The sequence below is a fragment of the Aquila chrysaetos genome, chromosome 14 (assembly GCF_900496995.4).
Source record: "Aquila chrysaetos chrysaetos chromosome 14, bAquChr1.4, whole genome shotgun sequence".
In the NCBI taxonomy this organism is placed as follows: Eukaryota; Metazoa; Chordata; class Aves; order Accipitriformes; family Accipitridae; genus Aquila; species Aquila chrysaetos.
In genome coordinates this window covers 11,535,203-11,559,977 of record NC_044017.1, presented here as the reverse complement: position 1 = coordinate 11,559,977, position 24,775 = coordinate 11,535,203, and the positions used below count along the sequence as shown (strand labels likewise).

The 24,775-nt window shown below is 37.4% G+C and overlaps 1 long non-coding RNA gene across 1 annotated transcript in view; it reads left to right on the top strand.

Annotated features, from left to right (window-relative positions):
* Positions 1 to 24,775, top strand: part of LOC115350697 — a 30,768-nt gene that overhangs the window by 3,462 nt on the left and 2,531 nt on the right. Inside the window, exon 2 of the long non-coding RNA XR_003926567.1 lies at positions 8,014 to 8,059. This is a non-coding gene — a long non-coding RNA (uncharacterized LOC115350697). The remainder of the gene's footprint in view (positions 1 to 8,013; positions 8,060 to 24,775) is intronic.

Here is a 24,775-nt window from a genome sequence, read left to right as displayed (position 1 = left end):
GGTTGTGGTGAATGGAGTTAAATCCAGCTGGCGGCAGGTCACAAGTGGTGTTCCCCAGGGCTCAGTATTGGGGCCAGTTCTGTTTAATATCTTTATCAATGATCTGGATGAGGGGATCGAGTGCACCCTCACCTTGAGTGCACCAGTAAGTTTGTGAATGACACCAAGTTGGGAGGGAGGGTTGATCTGCTCGAGGGTAGGAAGGCTCTACAGAGGGATCTGGATGGGCTGGATCGATGGGCTGAGGCCAATTTTATGAGGTTCAACAAGGCCAAGTGCCAGGTCCTGCACTTGGGTCACAACAACCCCATGCAGCGCTACGGGCTTGGGGAGGAGTGGCTGGAAAGCTGCCCGGCAGAGAAAGACCTGGGGGTGCTGGTTGACAGCCGGCTGAATATAAGCCAGAAGTGTGCCCAGGTGGCCAAGAAGGGCAAGGGCATCCTGGCCTGTATCAGAAACAGGGTGGCCAGCAGGAGCAGGGAAGGGATTGTTCCCCTGTACTCGGCACTGGTGAGGCCGCACCTCAAGTACCGTGTTCAGTTTTGGGCCCCTCACTACAGGAAAGACATTAAAGTGCTGGAGAGTGTCCAGAGAAGGGCAACCAAGTTGGTGAGGGGTGTCATGCGCCGGTCATAAACTGGAGCGAGGTTTTGCTCGTATTCTCGGGAACAGAATTAAGACTCAAAACAGAGTCAAGCACCAGGTAACTTTATTTGCCTGACACAAGTTCGCAAATGCAAAAGAAAGAGAAAGAAAGAAGGAAAAGAGTTTGTTGCAATACGTACCACCACGGAGCTGCGGCATCCCGACAGTCCAATTCTTCAAGGCTGGTGGGAGGATGTTCCTTCCTTTTTTTTTTTGCTTTTTTTGTTTTTGAATTTTCATTTTTAAAAATACTTTTTTCAGTACAGACAGATTGGTTAATTAGCTTCAGCAGGTAACCTAACATTTGATCAATCTTTAATTTGCAAGCAAGATGCAACATGTATTGTAAGTATTGTAATCTTGGGTTGGAGCAACGGTCTCTTTAGTCCTGTACTTTATCAATGCCTGTGCTCCATGTTGGTTGCTGCTCCAAAGTCACAAAAGCTTGTAATCTACTTTACTGTGTAATAAGACACCATGAGGGAGATTGCTTGTGGATGTCAGTTGGTGATCAGCTTATGCCCTAAAGCATAAAGATTGATGTCCCTTGTAAATTTTTTTTTTTCCAGAGTTAGTGTAACCACAGATGTTATTTGCTATTATTTGTTACCACAGTTATTTATGGGCCATGCTTCCAGCAGCAAGTCTACAGATCTTGAATGAGAATCTTAAGCACTTCATTCTACCCCGTCTACTTAGAGCTGTTATAAAATCTCATCTACTTCTTTTTTTAAGCATTACTTCTTAATTTTTAAGTGGTAAATCAATCTAGAAAGATCACAGTGTTGCAGCAGAATTTTTCCATGTGTGTTTTAGCTAGGTGTTTGCGATTTTTCTGACCGAATACCTCTCAAGGGCTTTTTATTCTGCATCATAGAGCATGATGGTACCCTTTTTGGTATGGTTCCTCTTAATTCACCAGTATATCAATATCTTAGGATTTGCAGTGCAATATTTATGTTACAGTGTCACAGGGGCATCTGAAGAACAAAGAGTGGTAACTCACCCATGTTGCATTTGAGTGGGGATTAACCAAATAGTGACCCCTGTCCATTTTGAATTGATATTGAAAACATGAAATACACTTAAATGAGAGATATATTTGGTAGCTTCCTTATGAATAAGCAATTTTAACCATTTCAATTTTTTAAATGAAAAATCCTTATCTCACAAAAGAAAATTTGTGAGTCTAAAGCACCAAATGAAATGTAAAATACATTTAGAGAAAGCAATACTGAGTTTTATACTTAGGTGTATAATAGTCTAGACATTTTAATGATACTGAATATCTGTAGTTCCAGATATTTTACTTGCTAAGTACTCACTAAGATACAGTTGCTGCACTGAATCAATAGTATATTATCTAAAGATACAATGAGAAGAAAGAATGAAAGGCAAAAATGAAACTTAAGAGATTTGAGATGATTTGCCCAAGGTCAGTCTTGGAGCAGCTGAGCTAAAAATAGAAATCAAGTATCCTGATGCAAACTCCAGAGTCCTGTTGTTCTTATCAAAGAATACAGGGAATACTAAACATTTAATAAAATACCTATTAAAGAGTTCTCTAATCTTTTCCAAAAACAAACAAAACCCCCTTTCATTTTTCTGTCTTCTACATCTTTTCTTTTTGTGAGTTACTGGTTTTGTTGGCTTGGGGTTTTGGGTTTTTTTTGACATCTTGAAAATCCAAATTCATATCTCAGATCACTACTTTGCTTTACAGAGTGAATCCTAAAAGTCTGTTCAAGAGCAACCCTGTTTAATAGTTTGCTACAATGGTTTTCCTATTACATATCCTGAATTAGCTTTATTTGTTTCATGGAAGTTCATGAAAAAATGTTAAAGTGGTAAGAAATTCGTTACAATTATCAATAATGTAGAACAGTAACTGGTAATGCAATATTGATGCAGAAATGAGATATTTCAGTCTTAGCTATTTGAGCCAATATTTTTCAGTGAATGGCCCAAATTCTTTATGCTTTTGGTGATTATCTAAAAAAGGGCAGAAGGAATATTAGAAGTGATAAAATATAGCTCTCTAATATTCTAAGCTTCTTGAGCATTTATGACCTTGAAAGAATCAAGCAAAAACTGAATTGGGCACCCATACAAAGGGCAAAACTCTTACAAGACTGATTGTTGCTGGCAGATTTCCATGTGTGTGCTTCCTGTAGTAGTATAAAGAGTCCAACATTAATTTAAATACTCAGTGGATGAAGTAAATACAAGAAGTAAGAAGGATCAGCAATTCTAGTGGTTATTAACATGTTTTTGGAAAAGATATGTTTGTATCACCCTGCATGAAGAGATCTAAGGAATAGAACCAATCTACAGAAATATATACATAAATATATATATAAATATATATAAAACTGTTCCATGCCCTCATGCAGAACTATAGTCATGGGAAAATCCTGTCCCTGCAGAAATCAAAGACAAACTCCCATGAGTTCTGGATTTGTATGTACTGGGTGCTGAGTATCTGGGAGAATATGTATTTCCTTTCCAGATACATTTTTACACAAATTAGAGTCCTGATATCATTTGTTATCAATAGGTCTGGATAATGACATGTTTCTATATTTATAGGTCTATAATTAAGGACAAAAAGGATTTCCTTATCAAATATAAATTTAAAAAAAAAATCACCATTACCACTTTAATTTAAAGTGAAGGAGACTGTTCTGTAATCTTGTTTTCATGATTTTTTGTAGTCGGGTGATCTAATTTTCTCATGATCCCTAGAACCATTTTGAAACTTTTGCAGAATCTAATTCAGAACTCTCTTTTGCTGGCAACTACTTGTCCTTTTGTCTTTCAAATAACAGACTCAACAATAGAAAGTGAAAATCCCTTATCTTTTTTTTCCCCACAGAAAAATACTTGAGAATCAGTTAATTAGTAGGGAAGAAATTGACATCAAAAGGAAAAAAAGAACATAATTTTGTCATTCTAAATCCATGCCTCTGTTCTGTTCCCCCCTTAAAAAAAATAAAAGAAAAAAAGAAAAAAAGAGGGGAAAAAAGCCCTACAGTGGGTAGAGATTACTGTAAAAACGTGGTCATCCAAAACTATGAAACAACTTTCATGTGAGGAAATTTGTAATACATTTTTAGCTTAGAGAGAAAATGTTTGAGGAGGGAAGTGACAGATTTTCATAAAAACATGAATGGTATGAACAAAATTAGTTGAGAAAGGTTATGTGCAATTTCTTATAACACAGCTTCAAATGAAAAAAGTAATGGGATAATTTTATGCATAAATTTGACCATGTATGTAAGTCCCCTGCTAGTACTTCATCCAACTGTGAATGCTATTATGGAAGAGAAACTGGAAAGTTTCTTTTAATCATAGCCTACTAACGTGTGCAAGAAGAAGATAAAGAATAATGTGAGACCTGGCTTCTCTTCATTTGATTTCTGGTCACTATCACAAAGTGAACACGACAGCAACTCATAAGCAGCTGTATGAAGAGTTGAAAGGACTTTCTAGAACAAGAATTGAACAGGAGATGACTTGTGACCCTAGAGCAGAGTTCATTTCATACAGTCTACTGTCTGTAAAGTACTGTCCCTTGCTCTGTGTGGATGGTAGAGTTAATTGAGCCCAGAGAGAACAGATTCAAGGTTTTTGCTTGCTAACATTCCACAGTTAAAACTCAATAGATTACAAGGAAATTATTTCAGTAAGTGAGGTATTGATGAAAGCAAAATCAAGAACAATGACTCTATCTGGTATAATAAGCTCAGCTATCGAGCATCTTATGCGTGTGCCATTGGACAAAATTTTCTGGCAAGTTTACTTTGCTGAACTTCAGTGCTGTAGTCTTTAAAAAGACCAGAAAGACTCTTCTAATTGAAAAAAAAAACCAAAAAACAAAAAACAAACCACAAAACCCCCCCAAACAAAACCAGAAAAAAACACTCCCCCAAAAACCAACAACAACAAAAAACCAAATGACATCACCACAACCCACACCTCCAACACAACTCTTTTGTGACATTTTTCTTTCAGTTTTCAGGTCCTGAAGCTGTGCTGCCATTCTGCACACAAGAACACAGAGACAAACAAAGTTTAAGCTGCTTGTAAAAAGAATTGCCATGTATATGTATTATTATTCTCAAAGTATTTTTAATCACACCACATAAAAGTGAAAAATCCATCAAGAATTGTTAGCAGATATCACATAGTCTAATTACATACTGGAAACTTTCAAGACACTTATGAAGCAACAGAAAAAAAAGAGTTATTTAAATAGTACAGTAAAATTGTATGTATTTACTCGAGGAATACTATGAGAATACGTTCTCTTCAAAGTTTGAAATTTTTACTTGCTAACAAACTAATATACAGTTTTGTTCAGTTAAAGTAGGTGATTTAAGATAATGTAACAATAAGCAAACTATATATGACTAAAAAACTAACATTTGGGTCTGTGTTTTTTTTCTTCTACATCACCTATGCCTCTGCACAGCATTATTTTTATGGAGCATGAGTTCACCATGAGCTTAACAATTTCTCATGTGAATCTAATGAAATGACACTCAAGGTACCATACTAAAGCATGGCTTCAAGTTGCCTCTTCTACTGGTACGGTAATAGCAACACTAACATTTGAGGTTATGTAACAGTTTCCATTCTAAATCATCATTTCAATTATTGATTACTTCCTGGTTCCTTCAGTTTGATGATAAAATGTATCAGGAATAAACTGTCCAATTTTTTTTCTATTTTGTACATGAATAAGATCCATTTTATGGACTGCAAGACAGTGGAAAGAAAACCAGCTGTCCCATAGTCCATGTTTTTATTCCTGACAATCTTTAATTTAAAATTACATAAATTTATAAAATGTAGTGAAATAAGAGATAATAAGAAAATGCTTTATGGGACAGTGCTCTTTGATGATCTAATGGAAACATTTTTTTTTTCTTAGTAATAGAATGTAAGAATATTTTTCTTTTTTTCTTTCTTTTTTTTTTTTTTTTTTCCTTTCCCCTGGTTGGTTATTTTTATGACAGCTGGTTTTATCCATTTAAGTTAAGACTCACAACGCTACCACTTTTCCATGTAGCAGGCTTGCTAGTATAGTAGAAATTACTGCAAGAGATGAAGTAGCAGGAGCAAGGGCATATGTAGGCTTTTCTGAGATGAGACTCTCACAGTTCATTTTCCAAATGCCCAACAGAGCAGAGAATGTGTTTAGTGTTGCCATCTTATGGAAAGGGGCGGTGGGAATCACAGACCTGATGAATTAGGGTTACCTGCAAAATCTCTAAAAGATTGTGTTTGAGGATTTGCCTTCTCAATAGACTTTATTTTTAGTTTGCTGACCATCAGAAACTTGCCTTCTCACAGTGCAACCCCAGCCTGTCACATTATTTCACTAGTCTTACATATTGTTTGGTCTTAGTTTCACAGGCACCAGTTAAAACTCTGCCTGGTCTTCTGGTAGCCTTAGCTGACTGAAAATTCTTCCCCCCCCCTTTTTTTTTTTCATTGAACATTTTTTTTTGTGACATAAATGTCAAAATTATCATCCAGTAAAAAAAGATGTGTGGCCATGATGTGTCACAACTGTCAGGGCAGAGAGCTGTTACGCAGAGAAGATACACTGCTGTGTTATGCTATGTAGGTTATCTGTCCAAAGTATTAATTGTTCAGTATCCTTATTCTTCTGGCATGGAATTACCGAGATGTAAGTAGCCATACAACTTTATGCTAATTTACTACTAGTTCTAAGTAGCTGAAACACAACATTAAGGTATTTCAGTGCAAATAAAAATCTCAGCAGGGAAAATTCATTACCAGGTAACATTTCACTTCAGCCACTGAAAATAGTTCCTGCTCCCCATCAATCTAGGTACCCTGGAACCATCTTAAAATATTCATACATATTACCCTCATCTTATTTTGCAGCAGAATAAATATTTTTATTAATTATTTTGAATTGGCAAATAAGACAAACTTCAATATCAGTAGGTAGCTAGTTTTATTTATAGTTCTTTTGCCTCTCATGTAACTTACTTCACCATTTACTAGTGTACAATACATATTGTATATGTCGTAAATTTAAATAGCACTAAATGCTTAGTGGCTGGAAACTGATAAAAATTAATACAGTCTTTTTAATTACATTATAACCAAGGAACCATGAGATCCATTGTAATTATTCATAACAACTGTTTTGTGACTAAAGTTAACTTAAAAATCAAGGGCAAGGTATCACTGATTTTTAGCCAAGACCATGCAGCCAGCATATATTTCATTAAATCATTTCTCGATCTTTTTTCCAATATGTAAAAACAAAAATGACAGCAGAATATTGATTATCACTCTGAGTTTATTTTCTCTCTGTCATGATTTCTGTTATTCTTTCCTAATCCCCAGTAAGATGTTTTATTTCCTTCATGGCACTTAGATCCTCAAATAAAATATTATGCATATTTTTCTTGGACAGCCCAATTTGAAAAGTATGTGACAGTGACCTGCTACTTTTCCTGGTCTATGACCAAATAAAATGAGAAAATACTGAGCTGTGGGCAAAATTATTTTTTTGTTACATCTCGTCCTTATTTTTAAGTGTTTAATGTCTTGTGACCATAAGCAACATGAGAGTATCTCAAGAGAGGTGTACTGTCCATGGCCTTTGACCTGGAGATAACCGATACAGAGAAATATGACAGGCAAAGAAAAACAGTAGGTATAACATCCTAAGAAATGCAGTAGCAGAGCCTCTTTCTGTCTCTCTGCTCCAAAATACCTTGGTATGGTACAATTACCATCTAACATTTGAATGGGAAAGTTACTGGAATATAAATCTGGGTTCCAACTGAACTATTAGGCATCCTAGGCACTGAATCCTTTATTTTTTTCTGTATTTTGTAAGCCTTGTGTTGAGTGGTAGAGGAAAAAGTACATTCTTATTTTAGGGACTTCTTTGACAAGAATCTTAATGTTTGCCTGTGAAAATGTTTGTTGTTTACAGCACTTACTAGCCATAAACAATGAACAATGGAAAAGTTTCCCACCTTTTGAACATAGCTGGTGGTGTATATATCCTAGGCAAATTTGAAAATGTTATGTCAAAGTGAAATAGTTTGCTGACAAAGGGAAAAGGGGTGGGAATGACAAAAAAGGAATGCAGGGGTAGAAGCGTCAAAGAGGGGGAAATCAAGAATCAGGAAAAAGAAATACATGAAAAATTGAGGTTCTGTCCCTAGCCTTGAAGAATTCCTTGTGACTGAGTTTTTTATTTTGCTTAAAACTAATCCAATGTTTGGCAACGCAAGTCAACAGAAGCCTTCTAGACTATTTCTCACGTCTCAGTTGTATATTGTTACATACGAATTTTATTTTAATACACAGGAAACACAACCAATGTGGAAGGCCTGATAGATGCATACATCAACAGGTAATTTTAAAGGCTTTTTGAGGGGCATCAAAATACTCACAGTACTGTTATGTTATGATACTTAGTTATCCCAATGCTTTACATGGATGTCTATTACAGGAACAGACCTCACATTATGGGAGATGAAGCTTATTTACTTGATTTTGGAATAAATTACTAAAAAATGACTGTTAACAGTGACAATGTCTGTATTGCACAATTTGGATGCTGTATGCTGCTGGATGCATGTATTTAAAAGCTTATTTTCTACGTTAGTATTCACAGAAGGATTTGATTCCTAGTTGCTGTACTACTTTGAGATAGCCTTAACTGCCTTAACTGTTCCTTTACCTATGTTATTATATTGTTTTTTACCATGTAGCTTGCACATCACAATTGATTTTAATTCTTCTAACACTCATTTGCTTTGTAATATGAAGTAATGTTACTAAAGGCTACCTTTACATTTAGGGTAAGGTGAATGTAAGCAAATACATGGTTGTCGTGGTTTAACCCCAGCCAGCAACTAAGCACCACACAATTGCTCGCTCACTTCACCCCCACCCAGTGGGATGGGGCAGAGAATCGGGGAAAAAAAAAGTAAAACTTGTGGGTTGAGATAAGAACAGTTTAATAGGACAGAAAGGAAGAAAATAATAATAATAATGATGATTATGATAATAATAATAATAATATGGCAATAATAATAATAAAAGTATTGGAATATACAGAACAAGTGATGCACAATGAAATTGCTCACCACTTGCTGACTGATGCCCAGTTAGTTCCCAAGCAGTGATCCATGCCCTCTGGCCAACTCCCTCCAGTTTATGTACTAGCTGCTGGGATATGAACCCAAGATCTCCTGTCCTACTAGGCATGACATCATATGATATGGAATATTCCTTTGGCCAGTTTGGGTCAGGTGTCCTGGCTGTGTCCCCTCTCAGCTTCTTGTGTCCTCCAGCCTTCTTGCTGGCTGGGCATCAGAAGCTGAAAAATCCTTGGCTTAGTGTTAAACATTACTTAGCAATAACTGAAAACGTCAGTGTGTTATCAACATTATTCCCATACTAAATCCAAAAGATAACACTATTCCAGCTACTAGAAAGAAAATTAACTCTATCCCAGTGGAAACCAGGACAGTGGTGAACACATAATGTAGAATCTGAATATGCCTGAGGTGGCGTAGCCTTGGCTAAGGGCCAAATGCCCACACAGCCACTCACCTACTCCCCCTCCTTGGTGGAGAGATGAGAAGATTCATAGGTTTTAAGATAAAGACAGCGAGGTTGCTTACCAGTTATTGTAGTGGGCTAAACAGACTCAACTTTGGGAAAACTAGTGTAAGTTATTGCCAGTTAAAACAGATATGGGTAGTGAAAAAAAAAAGACAAACAGTAAAGCAGCACCTTTTCTCCCCACTCTCCCAGGCTTAACTTGGCTCCTTCACTGCAGGCTCCTCCCCACCCTCCTCATGAGTGACACAGGAGGGAATGAGGGTATGGTCAGTACATAGCGGTTTCTTTCTGCCACTCCTTCCCTGTCACGTGCCCTACCCTGGCATGGGCTCTCCCCATGGGCTGCAGTCCTTCAGGAAAAAATCTACTCTGGCGTGGTCCTCTCCACGGGCTGTGTGGAAATACCTGCTCTGCTGTGGTCCTCTTCCAGGAGCTGCAGGGCAAGCCCTGCTCTGCTGCCTGGAGCACCTCCTCCCCTTCCTTCTTCTCTCACCTTGGTGTCTACAGGCTTGTTTCTCACACTTTTTTCCTCACTTTAGAAGGCCGCATTTTGCTTTTTCTTGAACGCATTTCCACAGAGGCACCCTGGCCTTGTCTGAGGGGCTGAGCGGTGCCCTGGGGTGGGCAGGTTGGAGCCGGCTGGAACCGGCTGGAACCGGCCGTGTCCGGCACGGGGCAGCCCTGGCCGTTCCTCACAGCCCCCCCGCAGCCCCCCCGCCCCCAATACCAAAATCTTGACACATATACCCAATGTCCAGTGGTGTATTTTAAACAATTACATTTTCTCCTATTGCACAGCATCTACAGTTTTAATTTACTTGGTTATTCCAAAGACCATCTTCACCTTTGCTGATTTTAATCTACTACCCTTTCATTTTTTGGACATCATTGAATCTTTTGACTAATAATCAGTTAAATATTAGGTAATATTTGGTACGCAATATTTTGGTATTTGGTACAGTAAACATGGAAGAAGTGTTCCTGATAATCAGAACAAAATGTTTTTTAAAAATAAAAAATCAGTTGGGGTTTTGGAGAGTGTGCCTTGATTTTTTCTTTGAAAAGCAGTATTTCACTCTGAGATTATTTTAAAAATCTGAGTAATCTGAAGTGCTATAACCGTAGCATGAAAAATGTAAAAGATATTGATTATGTCTGTGTAAAACTTGAAATACACATTTCATAAAAAAGTCTACTGCAAATGTAGTATTTTTATGAATGAGAATAGAATATAAAATTTCATTTTGTCATTTGGAATTTTTTTCCAATGAATGAAAATGTTTTAATTCAAACTTCTTTTATCTGTATATATATAGAGAGAATGAGACCCATTTTTAAGCAAAATAACTTTTGAACAGGAATATCCAGATTCTGGGTTTTAAAAATGGCAGAGGAAGATATCTGCACATTGGCAGAAATTTTATTTGTTATGTAAATTATGTTTACTGCGGTTGATATGCAAAGTTTAAATGCTGCAGCAGAAGTATTCATTAAAAAAACCAAACCTGATGGAGCCCAGTGACAATGCAGAGAGTCTTTGTATTTAACAAATCAGAATACTTACGTTTGATTCTGATTTCATGAACAGATAATGCACATAACATACAATGTTTGTTTTTTCAGCCATGTGCCTGAATTAAAACATAAATGTTGAGTTAATTCATGCAAAACAGTTGCACAAGATTAATATTTTCACTTTAAGAGTGAAAGAAAATAGATGCTACTATCTTTCTTTGAGTGTGGACTAACCATCATTCAGCTATGGGCAACCTAACTGTTGGCTTCTCTAGCTACTGTTGGGACCCTTTTTGAAAAGGTGATGTCTGTGATCACAGTGAAAAAGAAATGAAAAGCTGGAAGGCAAACAGTACTGTAAATACTGCACCAGCACATAAGCACACTCATTTCCTTGCTGGTCCCACTGTCCCTCAGATCAGAAGTGTTGCACTGATTACTGCCCAGATCAGCAAATGTTCCAACCAACCAACCAGCTGATGGAGCTGCGTTCTTTCCTGTGCTAAAAAACCAGCTAGTAGGTTCTTGACTCTTGGAACCTGACATACCACATTATATATGAAATTTCTGGTTTTCTGCTTTTCTGGATCTTCCAAGGAGAGTCGAGCTGCTTCCCCTTTCAATAATTTTATTCTTTTTCTAATTCTTACTTCTGTCTTTTCCTTCCACTGGGACATTTTTTTTTTCTCTCTCTGTATTTTCCTTTTTCTTTGAGTGGTTCAGATATGGCTGCTCATCATGATGAACACCTAAGTCTCAGGCTATACCTATACTATGAGATAAACTTACTTAGATGCAGTTTCCTTAACATCAAATTGGAAATTAACCTAATTTTCACTCCAAACTCACAAGCATGTCTTGAGTGAATGTCTTATTGATGGCGAAATACAGGAGTTAGTCTGAACGCTCACTTTTGACAGCGTTAGGGATGTCAGATAGCTTTCTTGTCTCTAAATAACGGAAAGCAAAAGGTGAGATTTTAGCCAGAAGTTTTTCCTTTACATATCTAAGCTATTAGATACTAGTATTGCTGAAAGGGTATAGCAGGGATTTTGAATCCTCAGACTATGAACACAGTATCCCACACCACTAAAAAGGAATGACTGTGATAAAAGGATAAGAATTGAGAAATACCTGCTATATTCCCAGGTTTCTCCACTTAAGAGGAAGGAAAAACTTTTAACCTTTTTTATTTTATTTTATTTTTTTAGGAGGGGAAGTTTCTTAGCTGTGAATTAGGTGTGCTTATATTTCTTTCAGAGGAGTATTTTTAAGTATTGTTTCCCTATCGAACATCCTGATACAACCCTTGACAAAACCAGTGCCTTTAGTCAGTTCTTGTCACTGAACAGTATCTGTATTTAGAACAGATAAAGAGCCGAGTGTTGTTTGTGGTGTTTTAAATATGTGTTACGAAATTTTCAAATTGCAGCCTTCTCATTGTCAAGATTCATGGTGATAGGAGTGGGTGTCTAATGTTTGCTTGTACTTTTGTTTCCTATGGGTAACGTCTAAGATCATGATGATACAGATTTGAGTGTATCAAATGACAGCAAGCTTGGAAGTTGGAGAAATTGTGAGTATGTGCCAGAGGCATGAACTCTAGCTCCACTGTAATTGTTACTGTGATGTGCTGAAATGAAAATAAAATACATTTAATGGCATTTTTCTCAATTAGCAATATCACTGCACAATGCTGAGACTATTTAATGACTTCATCAGAACAACAGCAAACACAGCTTTATCAAACATAAATGGAAGAGCTATAATAGGCTCAGACACAAATGCATATAACACAGCTGGGGATTGCTCAATTTGTAACCTGCATTTCTCAACATTTCCTTAAGCCACTAGAGCCAAATGAAACCTTCCCCAGGGATAACATCTGGGCAGTACTTCTAAATGGCATGCTGTCACATATGTCAAGCTCTCCTGTGGCTTAAATCTGCCGTAGGCTCAATAGCAGTTATCACTACTGCCATTGACATAATAATCACTTGGCAAAACACTGAATTATTTCTTCACTGCAATCCTATTTGTAGTGATTACTTTACTGAGATCTTATGAAAACTCTCTCCTTAATTATACCCAAAATGTCTGTGAAATAATTATGTTACTGATGTCTCTATTAGAAATGGAAGAATGAAAACTTTCCAGAAAAGACTTACAATAAAATAAGTATTCTGCAGGTTCTTCTTTATTGAAACATACTATTATCACATCAGTTTTCACCATTATTTTGAACTTTACTTCCCTTACCACTAAGATATGTATTGAACAATCGTGTCTCATTTTCAAAATGTTCCATATCAATATCGTCATATCTAATGCCAGAAGTCATAATATTGAATGAGATTTTTTTTACTGAAATTTGTTAATGAAATCTCATTTGTTATCTCTTACTGGTTTGATTTTTTGTTTATCCATCTCTTTTGAAGTCACCAAGAGTATGTGCTCTCTAGTGGAACCTTTGCTTTCACTGTTTGGATAGAGTAGGAAACTATTCCGAAATGATTATACTTAGCTCGAAGTTTAACGTGGATGGAGTGTGAAAACAAAAAGAGATAAGGTATCTGTATAGTATACATATCACAAAAAATAAGCAGCATTGCAAACACAAGCAATTAATTTGTACACAAAAGTAGTAGATATTGTCTCATTTCTCATAGATTCCTTTCAAAAGTATTCTGATTGTGAACCCTTTCCTCTATGATACCTGGTGCACAGCCTGTCTGAAATTCTTTCATATGTAATGTAACTGGTCAACAAACTGTTTCTGTTAAGATCTACCATAAAGTTGGACAGATATTAGCAGAAGTGCATCCTAGTTCTTTACCAAAGCATTAAATTTGTAGAGTTCCTTGAGATGTCACATCAGATGAGTAGAATGAAACAGGTGACACTGTCATATGTGTTGGAAAGATGAAATCAGTTTAAAATCATGCTCCTGCAGTTGTCAGGTCTGTATAGTCAAAAATGAAAAAGGAAAATTTGACACTCAGGTGAATAATCAAGAGGCTCTTCTTAAAACTTTGCCATAGCTGCCAAAAGATCAATATATCTATCACATCCTGTATGCTTAGCTTTTCAGAAAGGAAGAGAGACAATTTTAAACTGGCTTAACAAAATAAAATACTGGTAGACTAACAGTTACAAATTTAAATAAATAAAAAACTAATGTAAAATCACATTGAAAAGACAGTTGCAACTGTCTTAAGAAAAGAAAAAAGTGGTGGTAAAGATGTTATATAGCTACAGTTTAATTACTGGGTATGTTTTATAAGGCCAAAAGATAATGACCAGCTGAATACTTGACAGTTTCAGCACAGAAACAGTTTGTCTTATCTAGGTCCATAGCATCTAGAACAGATGTTTGCTAGCAAAGATGCAGTGCTGAAATTTGATGGACCATAATATATGTATAGATAGTGTGTGTGTGTGTGTGCATCTCTGTAGACACAAAAATGCATTCTATATGGTCTTTGAGGTGTTTTAGGGAATAAGTAGACAGCTCTGAATAACTGCAAATTTTGTTCTCCTAATGTCTGTTTTTTATTTGTATCTAGCAGTTTTTCTTCTATAATACTTCATCTCAAAATATATGGTTTTAAATATAAGACTTCCTAGCCATAGTTCATTTACTAAGATGCAAATTAGAAAGGCATTATTAAAATCTTTTATTAACAGATGTAAATATCACACAGTAAAAATTTAGATCGTTTCTAAGAGCTGGCTTTTACTGTATGTTTTCATATGAAATTAAATGGTAATTACCTTTATTTGTAAATAAATGCTCCAAAATTCAGGGAAATAGCTCTATCCACTACATATAAATAAAATCACTTTTCACTGGTGACTTATGGAGATTTTTTCCCTCATGTAATGTAATCAGTCTCAACTAATATTCTGTAGCATAATTTTAGTGAAAAAATCCTTGTTTGTATTATTGTAAATGTCCAATATACTGAGAGAAAATTGTCATGCCCTTCTATGAGAAGAGTGAGTCAGAAAGAACATAATGCTGCATTATAATGTCTTAGACGTTCTGTTCTGAAAATCAGGAGGCTTGCTACCAGCCTTTGCCTCTAGGAGTGTTTAAAAATTTTACATTTACATTGTTACTGCTTAGAAAAAATAAAAGAATTAGTAAAATCAAAATGTAGGAAGGAAAAAAAAAACCCACCTTCTTCTTCCAGTTAAATTACTTAGTCATACAGAGTTAAAGCTGTCTTTTACCTTCTTTCTCTGAAGTCCTCTGACTTGTATTCCTGGCCACAGTGGTTCAGCCTGTAGGGACGCCCAAGTGTTCTATCGGGGACTATGTAGACAAAGCCAATGTTCTTGTTATTTTAATTTGTGCTGCTCATGGTGAGGAAAACCTAGATGACTACAGTGAGTATGTTTTGCAGTTTTGTCAATCATCAAACTTGTCTGAGCACTGCTTTTGGGAAGAAGAAATCAAACAAGCAGACAAATACTTCTAATAAAGTGTAAGGTCTCTAACAATCTGGTATGATTTGAAATTAACAAAGTGTATAAATATTGTATTAAAACATGAAGTCAAATTCTGACAAGTCTTGCTGTGGAGAAGATGTACGAAGGTATAGCTCCCAATTTGCCACTCTACTGTTCTGCCGCAGAATACCATTTCCACATCAGAGCCAACTAAAGGGAACAGCTTTCTGTGCATGGTTATTTGTGGCACAAAATTATGTATCCTTTGTATGAACCTAATTCTAATGACAGTTCGAAGCTAAGATGGTACATTTTTACACAGAAATTTTAGCTGTAGGTGTATGTTCTTTTCTGCAGTCTATCACAGAGATGCTAACTTTCATTGGAAAGCAGAGGAGGAAGTACGGGGTGGAAAGAAGTTTGCCATATCTTTCAGTTGTGTAGCCAGGAAGTGATACAAGTCACTGACAATCCTTTGGCGATGATATCACTAATAAGTGTTATGATTAGAATTAGATGAGAGATGATTAGTGAAATTTTCAGTATTTGTTTTCTGTCTGTACCAAGAGGAATAAAAACTTTTATGTCTGTCCCCACCCTCAAACACCTCCTCCCTTGAAATAATAAATCAGCATTTTTGGAGATTTGGAATGTAGTTTCATCAGGTTCAGGTTCCTAGTGTTATGAAGATAGAATTTTCTCTAAAAAATAGAACAGCTTGAATATGAGCCATCTAAAATCAGCAGGAGATATTCACATTGCCTAGCATACATACCTGACTTTGTATGAGATTCATTTTATTCAGTGCAGTGTGTAGACCTTGGCTGGATGCCAGGTACCCACCAAGCTGCTTTATCACTTCCCTCCTCACCAGGACAGGGCAGGGAGAAAATAAGATGGAAGAAAACTCATGGGTCAAGATAAAGGCAGTTTAATAAAGCAAAAGCAAAGGCCATGTGCAGAAGCAGAGGAAAACACAAGATTTATTCTCTGCTTCCCATCAGCAGGTGATGTCCAGCCACTTCCTGGGAAGTAGGGCTTCAGTACACGTAGCTGTTGATCCACAAGACAAATGTCATAATAACGAATGCCCTCCCTCCTCCTCCTTTCTCTTAGCTTTTATTGCTGAGCAGACATCACACAGTATGGAATATCCCTTTGGTCAGTTTGGGTCAGCTGTCCTGGCCATGTCCCCTCCCAAGACCTTGCCCAGCCCCAGCCTACTGGGTGAGGCGGGGGGAAATGTTGTAGAGACAGCCTTGATGCTGTGCGAGCCCTGCTCAGCAGTAGCCAAAACACTGGTGTGTTATCAGCACCTGTCTAGCACCAATACAGAGCACAGCGCTATGAGGGCTGCTATGGGGAGAATTAACTCCATCTCAGCCAGACCCAATACACTCAGTTTTAAGCGGAAAGAAAGAATTCTGTTCCCATTTCAGACATTTAAGTGTCTCAATACGGGTGTTTGCATGTGATTTAGGTGTCTTAAGCTCCCAGTACAGTGAATGAATATTAACTGATGGAGGCTAAAGAGCTATTCTGATGATTCTAAAGTAGACATATAAAGTTTGATTAATTTGCCTAAAAAAGGGGGCTCACAGTGTTTGAGATAGATATCCTAGTTATCTTTCCAAGTTTCCAGCTGCCCCAGGATGTCACAAGTATCTTGTAGGTCCTGTATCCTCAGGTATTTCTCAGATATCCTAGGGCAGCAAAAATGGCTCAACTGCTTGTAGTTAGACAACTGAACCTAACCCATAGTGGTTGGTGTGATGGATTGCTTTCTAGGCTGCACAGACTGTGACTGTGATCTGTTGCCTAAAAATTGCCTCTAGTGCTATTTGAAGTTGCTTAGATTATCTGAGAAAACAGATGGGAGATCCATGCCTACATGAAGAAGGAGCTGGAAGGCTAGCAAAGATAGTTTAGGACTCAGATGGCACTTGCTATATCTCGTGGAGATTTGTACACGTAATTCACATGTAGACGCTACCCATGACCATTCAGGGGAATGACAATATGTCACAGTTACCATGTGACTGCTGTTTAATCAAGGTGTATCTAAATAATAGTATAATTAATCAAAGTACATATAATCAATATGTTGTTAATGTACATGTATTCAATGTGCATTTAACCGTATGTATATTGTCTTGTCCACTGGAAATACTATAGGCACCTCTTCAGGAACTGTAATTTTATTAATGAGATTAGGATGTTAGAGTGTGTTGTCCAAGAGATTCTTCAGACCTAAGTCCACATTACAGACATAATGCTATTAGAGATTGATGAATCTGTATTGTGAGCAAGACCTTTGTGCTGGTAAACCTCACCACAGATGGGCACTCTGTGCAGCGTGCCATGATCAATGAAGATGGGCTCGTCCAGTGCTGAAACATCTGGGGTTCCTCGCATCAGGAGGGACAGAAGATTGCTGTCAACTTTTCTATAATTTCCATCCTTCATGAAATAAATCCTGTAATCAACTTTGAACACTGGTGCCTTTCTTACTGAAATTCCAAAAGAACCAGCACTTCCTCAGTGAAAAGCAGACACTTACATGTGAAAAGCTAAATGAAATTGTCTTAATCTGGAATAGCATTCAGTTGTAGTGGCAAGATTCTGGACATGAGACACAAGACACATTCTTAGTGCCATTTTAGGTTTAACAGGTTATTCTGCCTGGCATCTGTTTGGTGGTCTGGAAGAGAATGAGTTTCCTCTATGATCTTTATTAGCTGTACATAGATGTCCCAGATGCCCTAGAGCTCCTCAGTGGGATAGATGTCTTTATATGAGCAACAGAATTAAGGTCATAATGGTTTGATATCCCAAAGCTCCTTCTATAGCTTGCAAAAGGTATAGGCATCTCTAGAGACTAACTCATCTGCCCTTTCCTATGCAGTGATTGTCCTTGGAGGTTATTACAAAGTGAGACCAGAGTGACTAATTAAGACTTGTATGCCTTTTAGATACCTAAAGTAGGGCAGATGAATCCCAAATATATGTACCTAAATTAGAAGGCTAGTCTGCATTGATTCTTATATAGGCAATGCAGAAAGATAGATTCCTCCAAAGAGCTACTCAAAGCAAGGATCTAATTTAAGTGCTCTGTATATAGAATAGCTTCTCATCCTTTGCTAATTACAGAGAAAACCTCAGGACTTTTACTCTCTCTGTCCTATTTTTTATTTTTTGGAGGCAGAAAGAAAATAAAAATGTCAGGGGGATGTTGAATTATCAGAAAATAACTAGAAATGTTGTGACTGTGTTGCTCGAATGTGATATGGAGGACCTAAGGACATGTCCTGGTTTTGAATTATAAAAGATACAATTTTAATCTTTTTCTGTAATTTTCAACATGTGGTGCCTATGCCAATATAGTATTTGGTGCAGGAGAAATATCTTTTTCTCTGATTTTGACGAGAATTTCCACCTCAAGAATTGTTAAAAGTTTTGTTGAAGCTGATACACTGTTATAAAAAGTTACAACTTTGAGAAATTGGCATTTTCAGTCAAACAATGGTATTGTCAGAAAATTCTTGGCTATATTATAACCAAGCGCCCAGAAATTCCAGTGCTTGTGACCGAAAGTCCAGTTGTGTGCAGTGCAAACTCAGCTCAGCCTTACTGGAAAAAAAAAAAAAAAAAAAAAAAAAAAAAAGAAGATATTGAGCACTAAGCAAATACATAAAGGCCATGTAAAATAAGAATAGTGACAACAAACAAAAATGGAATTGTTGAGACAGTACCATATAGCAACTTACAGACTCAGGAGAAAAATACTGATGCAAGAAGTATAAAACCTTAAAAAAGCAGAGGGTGAAAAGTCAGCAATTCAACCAATGCACCCCAAATTTAGTGACAATTACCCAGTCAACAAAGACCTGTTCATTGCCTACACTTGTAGGTCTAACAGTATTCAGACTTGCCCTAATATAGTATTAGTCCTACCTATCTTCAATGTGTATTAGTCAATAAGTAATTGCTGTGCATGCTGTATGCTATGTATGTATGCTGTGTATATACGCTTTGAAAAACATCTGTGCTTACTCTAAAGATGCCTGAAAAAAAGAAGACCCAGTAAGAGGAATTGTAACCTATAATTTTGTAATTAACTTATTTTATAACTAATGTATTTTTTAAAGATTGATGGAGGATTCTCTTAGATTTTAAAATAATATTATAAATGAGTAAGATACTTGTATCTCAAATAAATTGGCCCTGGTCACTGGAATTCTTATACACCTTTTGTGTTTATGGAATAAAAGTATCCTAATTCATCTAGAAAGAATATTTTCTTAAAGAAATGTATGTGACAGAGGGAACTTGTTAGATACACAACTATGAAATGAAAACAAAGTCATAAAAGTGATAACTGCCTATTTCAGATTGTATTTTTTTCAAGGTTGCACTAAATTTCAGTGCTTCTGGTTTGGAAAAAAAGGTCAAGAAATATTTTTCTAGTATCAAAAACATAAGGCTGAATGATTATTTAATTCTCTTCTTCTGTCAAGATTCTAATAACATTTTACTGTTGAATAGGTATTTACTGTTATTCCCAAATTCAAGTCTACTCATTCAATATTAATAGCATTCTATAAATTTGAGCTTATTGTAATGAAATATATTGTAATACAAGAGGTGTTTACTATTTACGGGAGTCAGACCATTTACGTAATTTGAAATATAAAACAAACACTTTGGTATCACACTGGATTCTATTTCTGTTTCTGTCAGAATTGCCGCTAATATAACACTGACTTAAAGGCAGTGAAGGTTTAGCTTCTAAACCAAGAGTCTGCCAAGGCAGGATATTTCATTTATGTGCATGGCACTAGAGAAGAGGAAATTAATTTGGCTTAGAGAAAGAGTCAAAACAGTGGGGCTCTCATAATAATTATTATTCCCTATACAATCAATACAGCTGCAATGACAAATAATAATCGATATAAGAAGATCTTAGTATTTTTATGCCTCCAGAGTGTAATCCATACAGCTGTAATTAAGCATAGATCTCCTCCCCTAAGGGTTTTGAAAACAGGTAGGAAGTGTTAGGAACCTCCATGTGTTTGGGGTTCAGTCTGCCTTGTCACGGGGAAATGTCTGCCTCTGCTGCTAAATATCAAAGGACTAGGGAGAGGAATCTTTGTATTCTTGATTATTTCCATCACTTAAGTGCTAGTTTATTCCCTGACTCTGTTTTAACTAGCTTTGTCCAAAAAAAATCTGCTATAGAGGGAGCTGCCACTAAGAAGTACAGACTCCAGCCTGATGTGCCATCAGACCTCTGAGCTGGGGATTTGTCCCTAACTGCTGTTTATTTATAAGTATAGACATTGTGACTTTATATATAAAGTGCATTCCAAACCACACAGACCAGAGCGTATTCATCAGAACACTTTGTAAGAGAGTGACAGCAATTTCTGAAGATCCCCATCCCAGGGTCAGGGAGCAACAAGTGTGGGCTGTTCTGTAAGTGCAGGTGAGCCGAGGGTGGCCCACGGTAGGAAGGACAGTGCCCTCACCAAGCACTGCAGTCCCACAGACCCTGAGCAAGAGTCACCGAGCGACTCTGGTGGCAGTAACCTCGATCAGCCAAATGGCCAGGAAAGTCCATAGCCATGAGGCAGGTCTGAGGATCAAGCCAGGAAGCCAGGTCAATGGGTCAAGAGCGGGACCAGGACCAACGCGATACATAGACGGGCACAGGAGTATCTGCTACATAGCACAGGCAAGGATAGTGCCTGAATGTGAATGCAGCTAAGAGGAGTAAGATCCTTACTTCCCACAACTTTTTCCCACAAAGCTTGTTTCACCGCAGTCCGATCCAAGGCCACACAGCAGCACGGGATCAGAGCCAGCTTCAGCACAAGCAGCTGAGACCCCAGCATAGGGCCCAGGGCTCTGACATACGGTACTGAAGTCTGGGACTAGATATTCAGCTGAAACCAATGATAGCCTAGAGGTGTCAGCTTTGGCTGTTCTTGCTTGCTTACTTGCCCAACAGCACTTGTGGCCACATGGCCTTGTTGCAAATAATGTAACGTGGCTTTCGTACAGAAGTAGATGGGAGCTATTTCATGAATCTATACTTCATCGGGCAACAAGGCTCCACACTTGTCATAGAAGAGTCTGCAACTAAAATCAGAGCTATTCATCCTCAGCTTTCTTGTACAGTCAACAAATACAAAAATGGCACTTTTAGGAAGCAATCTATCTAACCAATGTTAAAATAAGGTGAAAATGAGATAAGTGCCTCATTGTCTCCTCTCAGAATGAAGGGAGACTAAAATCCCTGATTTAAGTGTAGACATCTGTTCCACTGATCATGGAAGGTTAACCCTGGCTAATGGCCAGATGCCCACCCACCCACTCTCTCACTTGTCAAGAGGGCAGGGGAAGAAAATAAGATGAAAAAGCTTGTGGGTTGAGATAAAAACAGGGAGATGACTTACCAATTGCCATCATGGGCAAAACAGACTTGACTGGAGGAGAATTAATTTAATTTATTACAAATTAAAATAGAATTAGGTAGTGAGAAACAAAGACAAAAGATTAAAACGACACCTTTGCCCCCACCTTTTCCTGGGCTCAACTTCACTCCTTCATTCCCAACTTCTTTTAGCTGCCCACATCCCCAGCAGTGCAGTCCTCACTGACCTGCAGTGTTTGCCCTTTCTTAAATATGTTTTCCCCAAGGTGCCACCATGTTGTCTGCTGGGCTCAGCCGTGTCCTGCAGTGGGTCCATTGTCTGCTGGAACCAGCCGTGTCCAGCACAGGGCAGCCCCAGACTCTCCTCACAGAGACCACCGCCGCAACCCCCCCTCTGCCAACACCTGGGCACCTGCACCCAATACACTCCTATTTGTGCGTAGCCAATGAGTCCTATCTTAGCTCCCCAGCATGTCGGTCTGTGCAATGGCTTGGCTTCTCCAAGAACAGCAAGGTGGAGAATTCTGTGATGCATGATAATTGGGGAACCTCTATGCAGCAGATCTTTACATAGAGTTTAACAGCTTGTGTCTCAAAGTTCAGATGAGTGTTACGATTTGGTGCCACTCTGACAAATTAGCTAGGCTTATCCACCAAAATCTTTAATATAATGGCTGAAACTAGGACAACTGCCAAATAGAAGAAAGATATCTGTCACCTTAGAATAAAAATTTCTAAACAGGCCTGGGAAAGTTTCAAGCTAAACAGAAAGTTATCTAATTAATTTTAATGTCTTTAAGGTAACACAACTGAGGGAGGTAGGTAGAAAATTTCTATCTGGTACACAAATGGATAGATGGGATTTAGGTAAATTGATCTATATATGCATACTGTATTCATGGAAATCTCAGTAGAGATCATATTCAAACTTGTAACAAAATTTAATATTCATGCAGTAATTAGTTTAGATAATTAATAGTTTATACTTTTTGTATATAGACCTAAAATGGACTCTTACATTGTGAAAAGCAAAGCATTGCTGAATTATATGTGTAATAAGATTTCTTCTAATAAGTTCTTCCCATTTGTGGAATGTTGCAATATGTTCTGCACCTCCATATGTTGTTGTGGCACCAGACCAATTGCAAATAAGCTTTCTATAGAGTGCAGAGTTTTGATAGCCACACTTTAAAAATAACCTTAGAGGGGAAAGATAAAACATTGAAATCTGACAGAGAATCTGTCAAATGTCAGCTAGGATTATAGTTACACAGAACTTCCAAGAGATATCTAGAGGGCTTTTATCTGTTGATGGCATGGCTGACTATAATTTTAAAAGCAAAAGGATGGTCCAAATCTGTCCGTCTATAAATAATATTTTGATGGGTTTCCATAATCAAATTAAATTTAAAAAATGGTAATGCTATCTGGAAAAAACCCCCACAACTTTCTGAGATTTGAATGCTAATAGGATGCACAGATAAATACATGTTTAATTATGTGATTTATAGAACAACTAATATATCCTGCATTTCTATACTATCTTTTATCCCACAGGATTCCATTCACAGGGGCTTTCACTGTTCAGAACATTAGAACTATTCAACCAGTTTTCTTAAGAACTGAATGCTTTTGAAGGTCTTGTGGAACAAGAAAAATAATGTGGTTCTGAAAACAGTGTGCAAGGAAGGCATTGTAACTTACTGTATGCTTCCTGAAGACAGCATGCGAAGTATGCATAGTAACATACAGTGAGCATATTTCTGCAGGAAATATATCACAATGAAAATTTTCAGGATCTTAAAAATAGAACAAAATTTAACAAGTGCAATGAATAGAACTGAAGTTAAGCTTTCAATGTCTTGCTAATAATCAGCCTAGAGCTTGACCTTAAAATCTTAATAGTATACCTCATTCAACTCTCCATTTGTTCATGGAAAACTGTGCACAATATTACAATCTGTAGGATCAGAAGAATGGTATATGCACTATAAACACATGCTTACAGTTTTCATTACCTTTTATTAGCTCCAAGTTCTCATTTTACCCTTTTCTGGAAAAACATAAAAATGGTGAACTGATGTAACATCAGTCCTGGTACAGAAGACTTCCTCCTGTGTAGCAGAAAAACTGATGAAGATGTTAACCCTCTAAAATTTTAAGATACGTTTCCTTAACGTACCTGTTCATGGTTTAAACCAGCCAGAACCCATTGTAGCTATCCAAATCTCACTTCATAATCTTCACTTGCAGCATGAATTGGCTCACCTTCAATGCCACTAGCTCATGCTCAAGGCTGTGGTTACCATGTTCACTCAGCAGCTTCTAGTATTCTGGAAGTGTGAGCAGATTAAACTGTATCTGCTCAAAGCATAGACAAGATAGATTCATGTCTGCTAAAAAATCCCATGCTCTTTTTATATACTGAGACTATTTCATGAAAAGCATTAAAAATGCCTGATCAATCTGATATAATATTTTGACATTTGTCCAGAGAATTGGACTGGTCTTCTGCTGGGCTCAATCTGAATTTTGGAAAGAGCGGTGTTCTTCAGGCTTTCTGGAGATAATTTCTATACAGGATAAAATACTTTAAATGCAACAGTACTTTCTGCAGTAAGACAGGATACACTCAATATGTTGTCTAAACATATCCTGGTGTGCTGTGGTGGGTTAACTTTGCCTGGCTGCCAGGTTCCCACCAAGCTGCTCTGTCACTCCCCCTTCTCAACTGGACAGGGAGAGAGAAAATATGATGAAAGCCTTGTGGGTCAAGATAAGGACAGAGAGAGATCACTCACCAGTTACCGTCACGAGCAAAACAGACACAACTAGTGGAAATTAATTTAATATATTGCCAATCAAAATTCAGAGTAGGCTAATGAGAAATAAAAACAAATCTTAAAACACTTTGCCCCCACCCCTCCCTTCTTCCTGGGCTCAACTTCACTCCGAATTTCTCTAACTCCTCCCTCCAAGCAGTGCAGGGGGACAGGGAATGGGGGTTGCAATGAGTTTATCACACATTATCTCCGCTGCTCCTTCCTCCTCATGCTCCTCCCCTGCTCCAGCATGGGTCCTTCCCATGGG